At 39.8% G+C, this 14,654-nt stretch overlaps 1 protein-coding gene across 6 annotated transcripts in view; it reads left to right on the top strand.

The window, feature by feature from the left end:
- NPAS3 (neuronal PAS domain protein 3) overlaps positions 1-14,654 on the top strand; it is an 827,147-nt gene that overhangs the window by 121,373 nt on the left and 691,120 nt on the right. The window lies entirely within an intron of this gene.

The raw sequence follows: 14,654 nt of genomic DNA, 5'->3' as shown, positions 1-14,654 counted from the left end.
ATGGTTGATTTGCTGTCAGTTAATTCTGACGTAGGCACTGAGCCTCTTAAATTAATAATCACTCATCATTAGGAGCAATATTATACTAAGCATTGATGGATAGTTTTTGAGTATCCATCGAAAATATGTTTGTGACTTGGTAACATGGCATAGATGGGATTGAGTAGATTTGGACAGCTTTCTGCTTTAGGAAACATCTCTAGATCAACATTTACAGGCTACGAGTCTTACGTGGTCACAAGCCATGATGAGTCTACTTATATGTGTTTGGGAGAGCTGCAGTTCAGTGGTTAAATAGGCCACTTCAAAATGTTTTTGCAGGTTAAACATTTTAGAATAAATGTTCTAGTCAAGAAATTTAATTATATTCGCAAGAGAAATATATGGAAAATGATCTGCAATAATTAAGATTACAAAGGCAACCAATAATGTGAATTGGTTTCCTTCTTAGACACAATCTAGAGCAATGCTTGAAATGGTAGACACTGAAATTTTAAATGGCTTAATTATATGGATTAATTCCATTATTACTTCTCAGTGTATCCAAAACACAAAAATGAAAAAAAAATCCATACACGGAATATTATATGGAGTCTTCATTATGTGTTATTAAAGTATTATACCCTAATAAGATAGTCAAAATTGGCTCAAAATTAAAATAATTTTTAAATAATTTGAATATGAAATGAAATACAAAGTAGTCAGGCCATTTAGTGCTATAAATTACATGTATTCCTATTTCTGAAGAAGAGATTCTGTGTTTTTCTTAGACTTTTTCTGTTTTTTGAATAGACAATAGAAAACATTAATGTACTTGCAATTGTAGTATCGTGGACTAATTGAGACCCCCAACTGCCTCCAAAAAGAATATGACATAAAATTTCATTTAGAGAATAATTTCAGTTGGGCAACTATTATTCACAAAAGACTGCATTAGAAACTAGGTGTCATGTCTTGACATTAGATAAATCTATAATAAATACAAGAAAAAGACAATTTGAAGGTGCCATTTACCAATGGTGAAATGTTCTTTCCAGTAGCTATGCATTGCCAACTTACGCCACCTAGATAGCAATATGACTGCTGTATCTGTCTGTTTCCTTAAGAGACTCACAATCTAATTTGGATTAGTTTCCAAGTGAACATGTGTTAGATGGCCTCATCCTCATCCTGAATGGATCTTTTGCTATGCCATAACACCAGAGCATAATTGGACTTAAAACTTTGTGTAGAGCTGGAATAACAGAGGATGGCACAGGTCAGGATGGAATTGGCAAGGCTGTCTGGGAACACGGACACATGTTCTGGTAGAATTACTGATTGTGAATTGGATGCCTAGGTTCTGTCCTTCTGGGTCAAGTATCTTGATATACATTATTCTTTGGTATAAAATTATATGTGATGCAGACTTTAATTGATATTTTATTTATAAAAGACAAATTAGTTTGGAAAGTTTTCAGTAAATTCTCAAATACAAGAAGACTTTTTTAATACTGTTTATACTCTAACAGGAAATAGAATGAATTATATAAGCATTATTGAAATGATGGTGATACCACTGCTGGATATTAATGTTCCATTCTAGTCACTGGAAAACTTGGTGATGGTTTATTTGGGGAAAATGTCATATACTGTGGTAGTTTTGCAAGTTGTTTATATTCAGAAGCAAATAGTCCTTTATCGGGGTAGTTACCATGTCTTCATGGAAATCTAGATGTAGCCTCATTCTCAGGTATATTGCAGGCCAGCGGGGGGAATAAGCTAACAACGCAGTTTGAGTCCTTCAGTGTTGAGTGAATACCTACTAGGTCCTAGACATTTTTAGGCTACAGGTATTCAGTGGTGAACCACAGGCCAAAGTTCTGCAGTGTGGAACTTACTCTCAAATGGTGTGTAAGTGCACAGTAATTTAAGAACATAGTGCATTATTGTGTGAAGGAAGCAAACTCAGAAGAGGGGAATGGGAAGTAATGGTGGGGTTTTTGTTTGTTTGTTTGTTTGTTTGTTTTTGGCAAGAGGTGGGGCATCTGAGATGTCCTCAGAATGGCTTAGGTATTGGGGATCTACCAGTCCAGGAGGCCCAGGATCCTTTGTGCCTGTTTGGGGAAGCAGGATAACAGAATTTGGGGCTGCCTTTAAAGACTGGAAATGAACAGCCATGTTTGTGCTTGACACACAGAGGACTGGATGAGAGTTTTGGTCCTGGGTTAACTAGGGAGCGGAAGGGGTGATGGTACCTTTGAAAGGAAGATGGCATTTTGCAGTTGGCATTTTCTGTAATTTTAATGTTGCAAAGTGTTAGGACCCAAGAACAATAGAATGCTTAGGGTTCTTCTAGCCTGAGTTTGTATGCAGTGCATGAGAGTGAAGAGCCAGCTGGCAGGATATTGGGATGGTCATGGAGTGGGGAGACTATATAAATTTTCTAGCCAGCAAGCATAGACTATTTCAATGTTTATTTAAGGGCTATTAGGTGAATGCAGGGTTGGGTAGAGGGATGTTTTCTGACTCATCAATGATTTAAAGACTGGAAAATTTGAGAACTACCGTTCTAGGTCCAGGGTGCTGTCTGTGTTTACCTGCTTTCCTACCATTTTCAACAGGATGCACCAGGAAACAGTGTTAAAAATTAAGGCTCTAATACTGATTGTGCGCCGTGTGTGTGTGTGTGTGTGTGTGTGTACTGAGAAGAACTTGGGTTTTAATAGAAAGCTAAAAATGATTCAGCATATGTGTCATTAGAAGAAATGTCCAGTATTTGATGTACATTGTACCATGTAAGTTAGAAAATATGTTAGCATTGTATGGTAGGTATAAACGTTATTGGCAATCAGATGACTTGCATCCGTGTTAGTAAGCGCTGCCATGTGACGTGACTTCCATCACGTAGGACATAGAGAATGCCTTTTAGATGTGTTGACTGTGGTAGAAGGCTCCTGTGTAATTAGTATTAATTTTTGACAGACACCATTTTTTTTAAGATTTATTTATTTTATTTTTGGAAAGTCAGATATTTAGAGAGGAGGAGAGACAGAGAGGAAGATCTTCTGTCCAGTGATTCACTCCCCAAGTGACCTCAACAGCCAACGCTGTGCCGATCCAAAGCCAGGATCCAGGAACTTCTTCCGGGTCTCCCACATGGGTGCAGGGTCCCAAAGCTTTGGGCCGTCCTCGACTCCTTTTCCAGGCCACAAGCAGGGAGCTGGATGGGAAGTGGAGCTGCCGGGATTAGAACCGGCGCCCACATGGGATCCCAGGCATGTTCAGGGTGAGTACTTTAGCTGCTAGGCCACGCCACTGGGCCCTGACAGACACCATTTTGAGAGGAAGTTTTCTGTGAACTTGTCTAACCTGTTTATGACCTTGAAGAGTCACACTGTCATTAACTTAATTCTGCCTCTAATAAGAGGAACAATAAGGGGAAGGAAAATCTAGTATTCTTGAGTTTCTCAGAACTTGTGATACATTTTTTTTAATTTAGTATACAAACCCCCTTGGGAGATACGCATTGTATAGGAAGTGGCTTTTCATGTTTGTTGGTTATTTTGATTTATTACTGAGACAGCGAAAGAGCAGTTCTGTCTGCTGATTCATTCCGCACTTCTGTGGCAGATGGGGCTTGGCCAGGGCCAGAATCAGGAAGTAGGAACTCAGTACAGGTCTCTCCCATTGGGGGGAAACTCAAGTCCGTGAGACCACCATCACTGCTTCCCAGAGTCTGCTGCTGGGATGCTGGAGTCGGGATGGGGACCCAGGCATTTCCACCGCTGGGATCATGCCAGCTCTGATTGTCTTAGGTCATAAAACTCACCCACTTCTGGAACTTCAGAATCTCAACACTAATAATTTTTGCAGAAATAATTCCATAAATAATGTTAAGGCTTTGTAAGCTTCTCATCTATTTCACCTTGGCTTCTAGCTTTCTGAAATGCGTGGGCTGCTGGAATATTCTCAGGATGGTTTGACAATTTTCATCAGGTTAAGTGACTTTAGAGAGCATGAGCGGGAGCATCCTGAAAGGGAGTTTGGTGATACTGGAGGTGTACGTTAAGTATCTCTGACTGCTCACCGATGTCCGTCAGCAGTGGACACTGCCGCGGTGTTGGGATGCATCTGGCAGTCATGTGCAGGATGCCGAGACGGGCCTTGGAGCTGCTGCTCGTCTTAGTCAGCGGAAACTTACAACACTGCGGTCTGTTAACTAAGCGGTAAGTCACTGAGGCGAAAGAGGGAGAACTTAAAACCTTAAAGGACTGAAATTCTCTAAGATATTTGTTTCATTAGGCAGCAATGAAAGGAATGTTAATGTACTACTTTAAAATGTAGTGGATCTTTAACATTATGTAAAAGGCTTTAAAATGTGGATGGAAGATAGAACTAAGGCATAATTGGTGCTCACATTTTTCAAATCCATTCATACAAGGGAATCTTAAAGTTCACACAAAATGTGAACTGTGGAAACAGTATGTATGAATTTGCAGATTTTCAGTACTAGAATAATTGTGCCTATACTTTAGTTGTCCACGAACATTTCGATGTTCTTTTATATGTTCAAAAACCATAAGATGCATTTTAACTTTGAATATTTTAAGGCTTATATCAATACTTTAATTGGTGGACTCAGATCATTATGTTTAAAAATAGGGCCTGGTGCAGTAGCCTAGCGGCTAAAGTCCTTGCTTTGCATATGCTGGGATCCCATATGGGCATCAGTTCATGTCCTGGTGCCCCACCCTTTCCATCCAACTCCCTGCTTGTGGCCTGGGAAAGCAGTCGAGAATGGCCCAAAGCCTTGGGACTCTGCACCCAGTCAGGAAACCCAGAAGAAGCTCCTGGCTCCTGTCTTTGGATTGGCTCAGTTCTGGCTATTGTGGCCACTTTGGGAGTGAGCCATCGGATGGAAGATCTTCCTCTCTGGCTCTCCTCTCTGTATATATGACTTTCCAATATAAATAAAATAAATCTTAAAAAAAACGCTAAGGTTTTAGGTCATTCATAATTCTGGGTCTTTTTGTAATAATCAGAATTGTTCTTTAAACCCTCAGCCACTAAAACTAACAATTTTTGTAAGCAATGTGATGTGAGTTTTGTATTTTCTACTTATAAGATTCAAAATATCATTAAGTAAAAAAGAAACCTGACAACAAGGAGCTTTTTTTTTAAAGACTTATTTATTTATTTTTTGTTTGGAAAAGTTAGGTATATAGGGACAAGGAGAGACAGAGGAAGATCTTCCAAGCAGGGAGCTGGATGGGGAGCGGGGCTGCTGGGACACGAACCAGCGCCCATGCGGGATCCTGGTACGTGCAATGCAAGGACTTTAGCCACTAGGCTACTGCACCGAACTCAAGGATTTTTTTTTTTTTTATGATGAAAAAATTTGCAGTAAAAGTTGGTGAGTGAAGTGAGATTTCACTCAGTAGAGACGGGGAGAGTTGTGGATGGACTCTGCGTGTGCCTAGGGAATCCTGTGGTGGGGAGGGCTAGCCTGCTGTGGACACGATGGCTGGGAGTACTTGACCTGGGAGATTTTCCTTTCCTATAACTAGCCCGTTCCCAACTACTGAAGGAAAGGTTATGGACTTCTTGTTAGTGGGTAGGTGTGAACTGGGCTACCTGATTTTGTTTTATGGTATTTGCTCACAATATTCACCTTGCTAGATGGATTCAGCCCAATCCCTCACAACAGCACTCTTTCCTTTATTTCTGGGAGACATAGAGATAACGTGGTATTTATGTGAAGGCTTACATGTCCTGAAAAAGTAATTTTTGCCTTAGCGGCACAGAGCAGCAAGATTATATTAACATAGACTCTGGAACAGTTGAGTTCCCAAAGGGTATAGAATGTAGCTGATAGGACATGACTCGCCTGCAACAGTTGTTTTAACAAGATATCCCTCATATATGGGCTACTGAGCTGAAAGGCATAACTGAGTAATGTTAGCAAGAAACACTGTTGGCAAAATTCTTGACTTTCATCTTTATCTGATTAATCCAAAGCAATGTGTTACTTACAAAAAGTATTTTCAAACTGCATATGTATGATAGAATATTTAGTTCTTTTAAGTTGCTCATACCTTTGCAAGAAGTATTGTGAGTGTGTGAGTGTGTGTGTGTGTGTGTGTGTGTGTGTGTAGGCAACATTTTTCTCCTATAGAAGTTTGCCTGGATTTATCTAAAAGCACATAAAGAAAATTATCTTGGAGTTTTGGATGTCTGGTTTAAAGAAACATGCAGTAACTCTTGAGTGAGGACCTGGCAGGTGCCAAGCACTGCTGCAGGTGCTGAAGGTGCCTGTGTGACAGCAGACAAAAAGCAATGGGCCGAGGAGAGAACAGTAAGAGGCCAGAGCTGTGGGGATGACAGCACAGGATGGGGGCAGTGGATGAGGGAGATGGGAGGGGGTGGGTCTGGAATTCTACATAGGGTTATCAGAAAAGGCCGTACTGGGATGGCTGAATCTGATAGGAGATAAAGAGCAAGCAGTGGCAATTGCCTTGATGGGCCGTTTGGAAGTGTGTGAGTTGCCTTCAGCTGGCCGTGGCCAGCCTTCACACCCGTTAGGGATGTTCTTTTCAATGGCCCGTGTTTGCATTTTCTCCGTAATGCCGTACATTCTATTTTCTATTCTCCTTTCTGAGGAAAGCATGATTCTGGAGCGCACCAAGCTCATTGGATGCAAGGTGCTATGATTTTTTTTTTCTTTTTTAAGAAAGCCTAAAATCTAACTTCTGGACATATTCCAAATTGCACCTTATCGAGAAATCGTTTTTGTTTTCACGAACATTTAAAAGTGTAAAAAAAAGCTTTTCCCACTCTAAAAATGGTATTTTCACTAATTTACTAATTAACACTTTTCTCCTGCATAGCACTTTGAAGACCTGATTTAATTACAGTTTCTAGTGCCTTAAATAGTGTTTTCAAGTGAGTCAGTGTTGGTTTGCTCAAAACATTGCAGTGAATTTTTTTTTCTTGCCCATTAGGGCTTGAGCTTATATGAAATAGGTCTCTCCCCATTGCCTCCAACCCCCACCCTGCATTACTACTCTGCTTTTTCCAGAATCCTTACTGAAAATATATGTGGTTGCACTATGGGATAGAATTGTGGTTAATCAGGGTTGTGTTTTATGGACATTTGCTTCCCAGTTCCCTGAACAGCGTTAACAGAGCCCTTTTCTTCTCGTAAGTGATTTGCTTTTGATTCTAGGTATAGCGAGAAAATGAAAGAAATGCCAGTTGTGCCTCTTCCAAGTTTGAAGACTGTTTCAGCTCCCGAAATGTCAATCAGTTTGCTCCTCTTGAGAGACATTTGCCTTGACCTGTGGCAATGGTGAGCGTAAGCAATCAGTTAGAGCATTTGCTAATGCTGACAACTAGTGTCTTACTAAGAAAATAAAGCCATATGGACTATGCATTTCCAAAAAGAGTAGAAAGTTTGATATTAAGAAAAAGCAAAAATAGTTTGGTTTTATCAGTTTTCCTATTTGGATAACAACAAGGTAGAGTAATATGGTTGGTATAGTAGTAAGTCTATTTTTAAGGTGCAGCAGAAGTGTCTTGGAGAACAAGCCATAAATTCTCAGCATTGCTTCCTTCCTGATAGAACTCACATAGCCGTGGGGATAGGATTTCTTGTGACATAAGTGTGCAGTGTCTCATTTCTTATTTCTTAAACAGTTCAACTTTGGAAAATTATTTTAGCATAAGTTTTTATTTCACAGACTAATTTTGGTTTAATGTCTGGAAATAATTGGGAATCACTTTTCTTTATTTCTCTCAATCTCAATTGTTTGTTCTCATCTGCGTGCGTATGTGTGTATATACAGAGAGAGCTGTACCTTCAGATGTTGAGGCACTCAGTTCTTCCTTGGTATCAGGCAATTGGGTTTTATGAAATTAAATTGTTTCTATTTTTCCAGTAGAAAACATTGTCCTATGTTAGTGAGAGAAGTTAGGGTAACCCATGTTCTGGAAATAGTCGCCTGGTTCAACCTGGTAGTTTCTTTAGACGCTTAAAATGTATGAAAGAGGTGAAAAATCTATAGGAGTACATAGGATAGGTATACAATTAAGTATGAATAAAATTATCCATTAGTAAGAACTGGAAAACTCAAGGAAGAGCTAGCTCCATCAACATGAGAATGTATCTCAAAGGAAATTCCACTTGAGTTTGCCTTGAAGGTGTTGGCACTTCAGGGTACACATTCCATGTGAGCCAGCCATGGGAATATCGACTTTGAGGCAAAACCTGGCATCTCCTGGCTATGTTGTAACATGGGCAGGAGGCTGTCCTAGGCCATGCTGGCGGTGGGGTGAGTGACACCTTGGGGGATGCTGTAAGATGTGCAGACAGAAATGGCGGATAGTATTCTAACAAAGACGTCTAACAAAGACGATGTTACCCGTTCTTTTTTCCTCCCAGAAAACAGGTAGTAGTCCTTGGAACATACCATACAAATGGTGACAAATCACTGTTCCCTTTTCAGAAGTTAATGAAACAAAACAACCAGTGTGTACCTGTTGATCTGATAGACCTACATGCTGTGAGACAGGAAATGAGGCCAGCTTTTCATGGCCAGCTTATTCCCAAAGAGTGTATGATGTGAGCTGATCAGGTGTCAAACACTGTTCCAACTCTCATTTTGGTTTGCTGCCTTGCAGACTTGTAGGCATAGTTCCAGATACTGCAGAGAGGTGAATGTGCAAATGCAGGAGAGACTGTCTTGCTTTGACCAAGGAGAATGAGTCATCGTTAGGCTCTACATGTCCCCAAGCCTGTATTTGGTTTGTTCTTTCTGCTCGCTTGAAAGATGCTCCCTGCAAAACCTGAGAGCCCATAGCGTAATTGGTTTATGTCTATAATGTAAACTGGATTCGGAATTGCTGCTGTTTGAGAAAAACCTGACTGCTCTCCACCTGTTGCTTGCTTCTCTCTGTTCTCCAGGGCATGGCAGCACTGGTTGTCTCATGTCAACCAGGTGGAGCCCCTTCTTCATGAAGCACTGGGTGCCAATCCAGAAATGTGTATTGACCCACTTTGTGTGGCATTTCTTGGGAGCATGCTTGTATATTTTGGATTGTTTTGGTGCTAGCAAAATGAAATGCTGTGTAGGGCAAGCTAACATCGTAACTGCAGGCTGATTTACAGGCCTTTTTCCTGGACAGCTGAACTTGTAATGATTTCTCTTTAAAGATTTATTAAAAGATCAATTGTCCCCAATGATTGGTCATGCCAGTGAGAAATAAGCACTGCTAAAGCATCCATCAAAAAGAGAATGGTGTTATAAACACAGTTGGTACTCAGTGAATGGTGTTGAATGACTGGACCAATGGAAATCAAGGTGAATCCAATGATAATTTGGACGTAAACCTGAATGAAAATTGAGAAAATGTATGCATTCTCATTGTGTTCCTTGAAAAATGTGTTCCTTGCATTCTGAGAAAACCTTGATCTATTTGCCACAAAAACAGATCCTTAAGTGAAGAAAAGGGCACTTGGCAGAGATAAGGCACATAGGCTGGTGCAAGTTAAAAGAAGGATCAAGCTAACGTGATTGTGGAAGGCCATATTGACACTGTTGTTGACAAATCAGGTTTTCTGAAGATTGTCTGAAAATCAGGTTTTAAAGAATTGTCCAGACTAATTTAAATGTAAATCATTTGTTAATGTTTTCCTTTGAAGGATATTCTATCATATTTGTCTGCAGTGACTAGATGCTTCTCTCACACATTTTGTGTTTTAAAATGTGGAAGACTGGAGTGAGTGAATCCCAATTGTGCGATATGGAACTGATTTGAGACAGAACTTATGTAAGAATAGACTTCCTAGGTAGATAACGTACAGCACTGGTTAGACACAGGGCTTAGGGACTGACCCACATTTAGAATCTCTCCTCTGCTTCTTGCTGTTTCAAAGCTCAGCCTGGTTTCTCATTGGCATAATCAAGTAATAATGCCTGCTTCTAGTGTTGTGAGCTTTCCATGCCCTGTTGTATGTAAACACTTGCACAACATGTGACATTTAACACCCTGTAAATTGTAGCTGTTATTATTCCAAGTGCCTTGCCTCCAGCCTTTGATAGCAGAGGAAGAAATGTGAGCTCCAGGACCGATGGGAGTCACAGTTTCCAATCCTGTGCTTCATGAGCTTAACATTAGCTAACTTCCACTTGGAAATGTTATTTGACGAGTGGGCTGGTGGTGGGGACAGTGATGCGTTGGGCTTTCACTTATGAGGGGTGGGGGTTGCTAGTACAGAGAGGAGGCACATAAGTGGCATTTTAAACAAACTCTTTGCTTTCTTTTAAAATCTTACTACTACGTATGTCCTGCTCATCGTTTCATTGGAGGAAAATGATCATGTGTGAAATGTAAGAACTTTAAGGTCTGAACAGAATCCTGCTGAGTGCTTTAGTCCGTACATTGCTGAGCACAGAGTTCTGTTAGGCTCCATAATGTGAGAATTCACCATGGTGACTCCAGGGCTTCAGAGTAAGGATGCTATTGACTCTGTCTTGCCTCTGTAGCCACAGTAGTTGAGCAAGGAGCTCACCAGACTCCTGCAAGTGCTTAGAACTGCGGAGTGAATATTCCCAATTTATTAACCATCCCAACTCTTAAGACATTCCGAGATTAAAACCTTTATCAGGGTAACTACCAAATGACAGATTTGGGGTTTTGTTATGTAGAGAATGTATTTTCTTAGACATCAGACTGCAGTCAGAGTACACCCATTGTAGTAGGATCTCTGTTGTATTCACATCACTAAAGATAGTTCATTTTAAAATAAAGTAACCTTCTACCCATGTACTGAGTTGATTTTCTACAGTGTGAATGCTACTGAAATTGCTGGGTGTCTGGATGTGGTACCATGGGTAATAATTGCTAGTTACACAAATTCATAGAGAATGCAGCTATTAGGTAGTCTCAGAAATTTGTATCTGGTATCCTTTAATCTGTATTCAGTATAGATTGGAAAGCTAATCATGCAAATGTTCTGGTTTCCTGGGAATTTTCTTGAGATTGTTCCAAAAGGAAGTCACACCTATCAGAGAGGGCATCATCTTCCTACAACAGTTTATTAAATTAGGTTCAAGAAGGCCTCAGCTTTGGAATGGGGCCTAGTGTGTAAGTTAGAAAGTTACTGGCTTGGAATCCTCCAATATAAGGGGGGCTAATTTAATTCTTGACACTTAATTTTCTGAGTTGCTTGAAGAACCTCTGAGCAAGATTCCTGAGCAGCCTCTATTTAAGCCTTGGATTATGCAGAAAGAGAGTTGGATAACTTTGAGTGTAGGAAAAGAGTAACTCTTCTGGTGCTAGTGGCATGAATGATGAAGACAGGTTATCAAGTATCCATGGAAGCCTCTACCCTCATGTAGGATGTGTCTGAGGAAGAGTTGGTACTGGAGAGCACACTGTCCATTATTTAGGACGGTCCATGTCCATTCTGTGATGGGAAAGCAAAACCAGTGGTGCTGGCAGCAGACCAACATGTGAGAAGTACTTGGTGTGTACTGGAACGTTTCAATACCAGCAAAACTAAAGGGTGCCTTCACTCAGGCTATTTTGTAGTTGGTCCTCCCGCAACTCTCCTAGCATATGGAAGAGTACAAGGCATGTGAATAGGAAAATTACCCTGTGTTGCCTTCTCCCTTACCTGGTTCTTTGGGTAGGGAATCTTTCATGAGCTCTCTCTGTTCCGAGTTCTTACAGTTTTTCACATTTTGATAAGGAAGAACTATGACAAAACATGCTTTTAAACTTCAACAAATCCTGTACAGCAGAGACAGTTTCTGTTAACATTTTTTTTTTTTTTTTTTTTGGCTCACTCATGATCCACTTAGCTTTTAGGTAGAAAATTAAATACCTAAGATGTGCTGCTGTGAGTATAAGACAAAGAAATAATTCTTGATAGCATGGTTAGCTGATGGTGAATAAAAACCCTTTATCCACATCCCTACTCTGTAAATACCACAGTTTCCTTCAGAAGGAAAGGATTCATAGGTCATTCTTAAGAAATTCCATGGAATGCTTGATTTTCACATTTGTGTGAGAGAATTTTCACGTATCTTCCCATGGAGTGTTCCATCCATAGTGGACCCAGGTGGGCTACCATGTGATTAAGCCAAAAAAACATTTTCAGGTCTCTAATGCATATTTGTATCACAGACACTGAACAATTAAAAAAAATCACACATACAGTTTTTATTGTGAAAAGTCATTTTATGTGGGTATTGTTTCATTTTTTTTTAATATCCTAAGATACAACCACTGACACTGGTAATGAAAAGCCATTTTGAACTGAATGCATTATCCTTTATTTTTGATTTATGTTGCAGTATTACTATGATGGGAAGTGTTGTAGTTGCTTTCTTGTGAGTTAACACTCTGTTGTTACAACTCATTAAATATTATGATGGTAGTCAACTTTCAATTCTAAGTGTTAATTATTCACCTCATAGTGCACTCATAAAGATTTGCCAACAGTGTCCCATGCAGAGAGCGTGTTGTCTCTTGGTGTATTTTGCAAACACGCTTTCCCCACATGCACAGTGTGAGGTCGCTACACTTTCTCGTGGTGATGCTCGGATGAGGATAAGTGCTCAGACAGGATTGGACATACCATTGCATGTTCAAGAAGATGTGCATTTACCTTCACTTTAATGGGTGTTTGAGGCTTTTTTTTTTTGGTATGGATTAAAGAACATTTTGATTAAGCAATTATGAAGAAGTAACTTTCTGGTATAATAAAATAAGCTGTATTCTGATTTAATAATATCCCTTGCACAACTTTAAGAATTTAAAACTCAAAATGTTACCATTAACAGGAGGTTGATATTTGTGTTGGTGAGGATGTGACCCAAGTCCCACATCGGAGTACCTGGGTTGGATTTCTGCTCCAATCTCTAATTTTAGTTTTTTGCTAATGGAGGTCCTGAGACACTGCCATGATGCCCCAGTCAGCTGGCGTTCTGCCGCCCATGAGGGAGTCCTGGACTGAGTTGCAAGGCTCCTTGGCTGCACTTGGCATTTGAGGAGTGAACCAGCAGATGGGAATTTTGCATGTCTTTTTGTTCTCTCCACCTATCAAATTAACACAATTAAGTTTTTTTTAAAATGTCACATAATATTTATTTCCTGATCTTATATAATATTTATTTTGGAGGGGAGATGGGGAGTTCTGCAAATTGCAATCCATTTTTTGGATTCTGTTTAGGAGTTCTAATTCACAATGAGGCCAGAGCCTTAAAATAAATTGTCTCTTGACAAAAGGAACTTCAGCTAGGTAGTGAGAAAATGGAAATAAAAGTTTATTTTGGTACACAAGGATTTTGGAACCCAGGCATTGTTTTTTGTTTTTTGCTTTTTTCAAGATTTATTTTATTTTTATTGGAAAGTCAGATAAACAGAGGAGGAGAGACAGAGAGGAAGATCTGCCCACTGAGTCACCACCCCCTCCCCCCATCCAAATGGCCGTGACTACTGGAGCTGTGCCAATCTGAACCTAGGAGCCTAGAGCCTCTCCCGGGTCTCCCATGTGGGTGCAGGGTCCCAAGGCTTTGGGCCATGTGCGACTGCCTTCCCAGGATACAATCAGGGAGCCGGATGGGAAGTAGGGCAGTTTGGGATTAGAACCAGCACCCATATGTTGTCCCGGGAGTGCAAGTTGAGGAGGTGTAAGGTTACCGTGCCTGGCCCATTTTTTTTTTTTTAAATCATAGGCATTTCCCATGAACTTTTTAAAGTGCCTGTAGTCATTCTGTAGTTAGGTTCAAGCTAGAAATAAAGCCAAGTGTTTAAAAGATTCCATTGGACTTTGTCACAGTTTGCATTTCTTGACTTCCAAACATCACTGTGTATGTTCATGTTTCGTTATTTAGTTTCCCAGTTTTTGAGTAAATCCTCCTGCAATGAGTGTCTTCCTTTATTTGTTGACAGCAGACTACAGGTAAGGTAGGCTCTTACTTGTCCATCATTCATTCCTTTTTTGCGCCTCTCAGTGTTGAAAAAATTTTAAGCAGTTTTCAAAATGTTGTTGTATAGGTAAAAGGTGTTTGTATAAAGTGAACAAATTTCTGATGTATTTCACAATAGACTTAGGCTCATGGTGACATTTCCATAGCCTCCCTCCTGACGTCATCCTTTACCCACCTCGTCCCTTCCTTAATTTTTTTTCCTGATTTTTTACTTTCATTTTGCTTCTCAATCACAAGCTTAACACTGTTAGGTCACATAGCAAGTAGAAAATGAAAAGTTTACAACCTTTTTCTAAACTCTCAAGGACTAGCAGGCCTTTTTTATTTTGTAGTTTTGAAACAGTGTAGAATCTGGTGACATATCCTTGACTTTTCACTTGTTTAGCTGCTTAACTTAATTGATCAAATTTAGTTTTCTTTTGTGTTCTGTATTTAAACACCTTTTTTTTTTTCTTTCTGGTTGTAGCTCAAGTCCTACCATGCCCAAAGCCTGCTTTTCCAAGTAGGGCATTTTATAAACTGCATGTAAAATCCACAGAAAGATAAATTGACATTGGTGCAAAAGAATTAATATATAGATTTCTCATGGTGTAGATATTTTTTGTGCTTTTTGGCTACCTGTCATACAATGGATTTCAAATGTTTGTGCCAGTATTGATTAATTCTCTGCAGTTT

The sequence above is a fragment of the Ochotona curzoniae genome, unplaced genomic scaffold (assembly GCF_017591425.1).
Source record: "Ochotona curzoniae isolate NIBS_2020 unplaced genomic scaffold, NIBS_Ocur_1.0 scaffold_4701, whole genome shotgun sequence".
Lineage (NCBI taxonomy): Eukaryota > Metazoa > Chordata > Mammalia > Lagomorpha > Ochotonidae > Ochotona > Ochotona curzoniae.
This window is presented reverse-complemented; position numbering and strand designations above follow the sequence as displayed.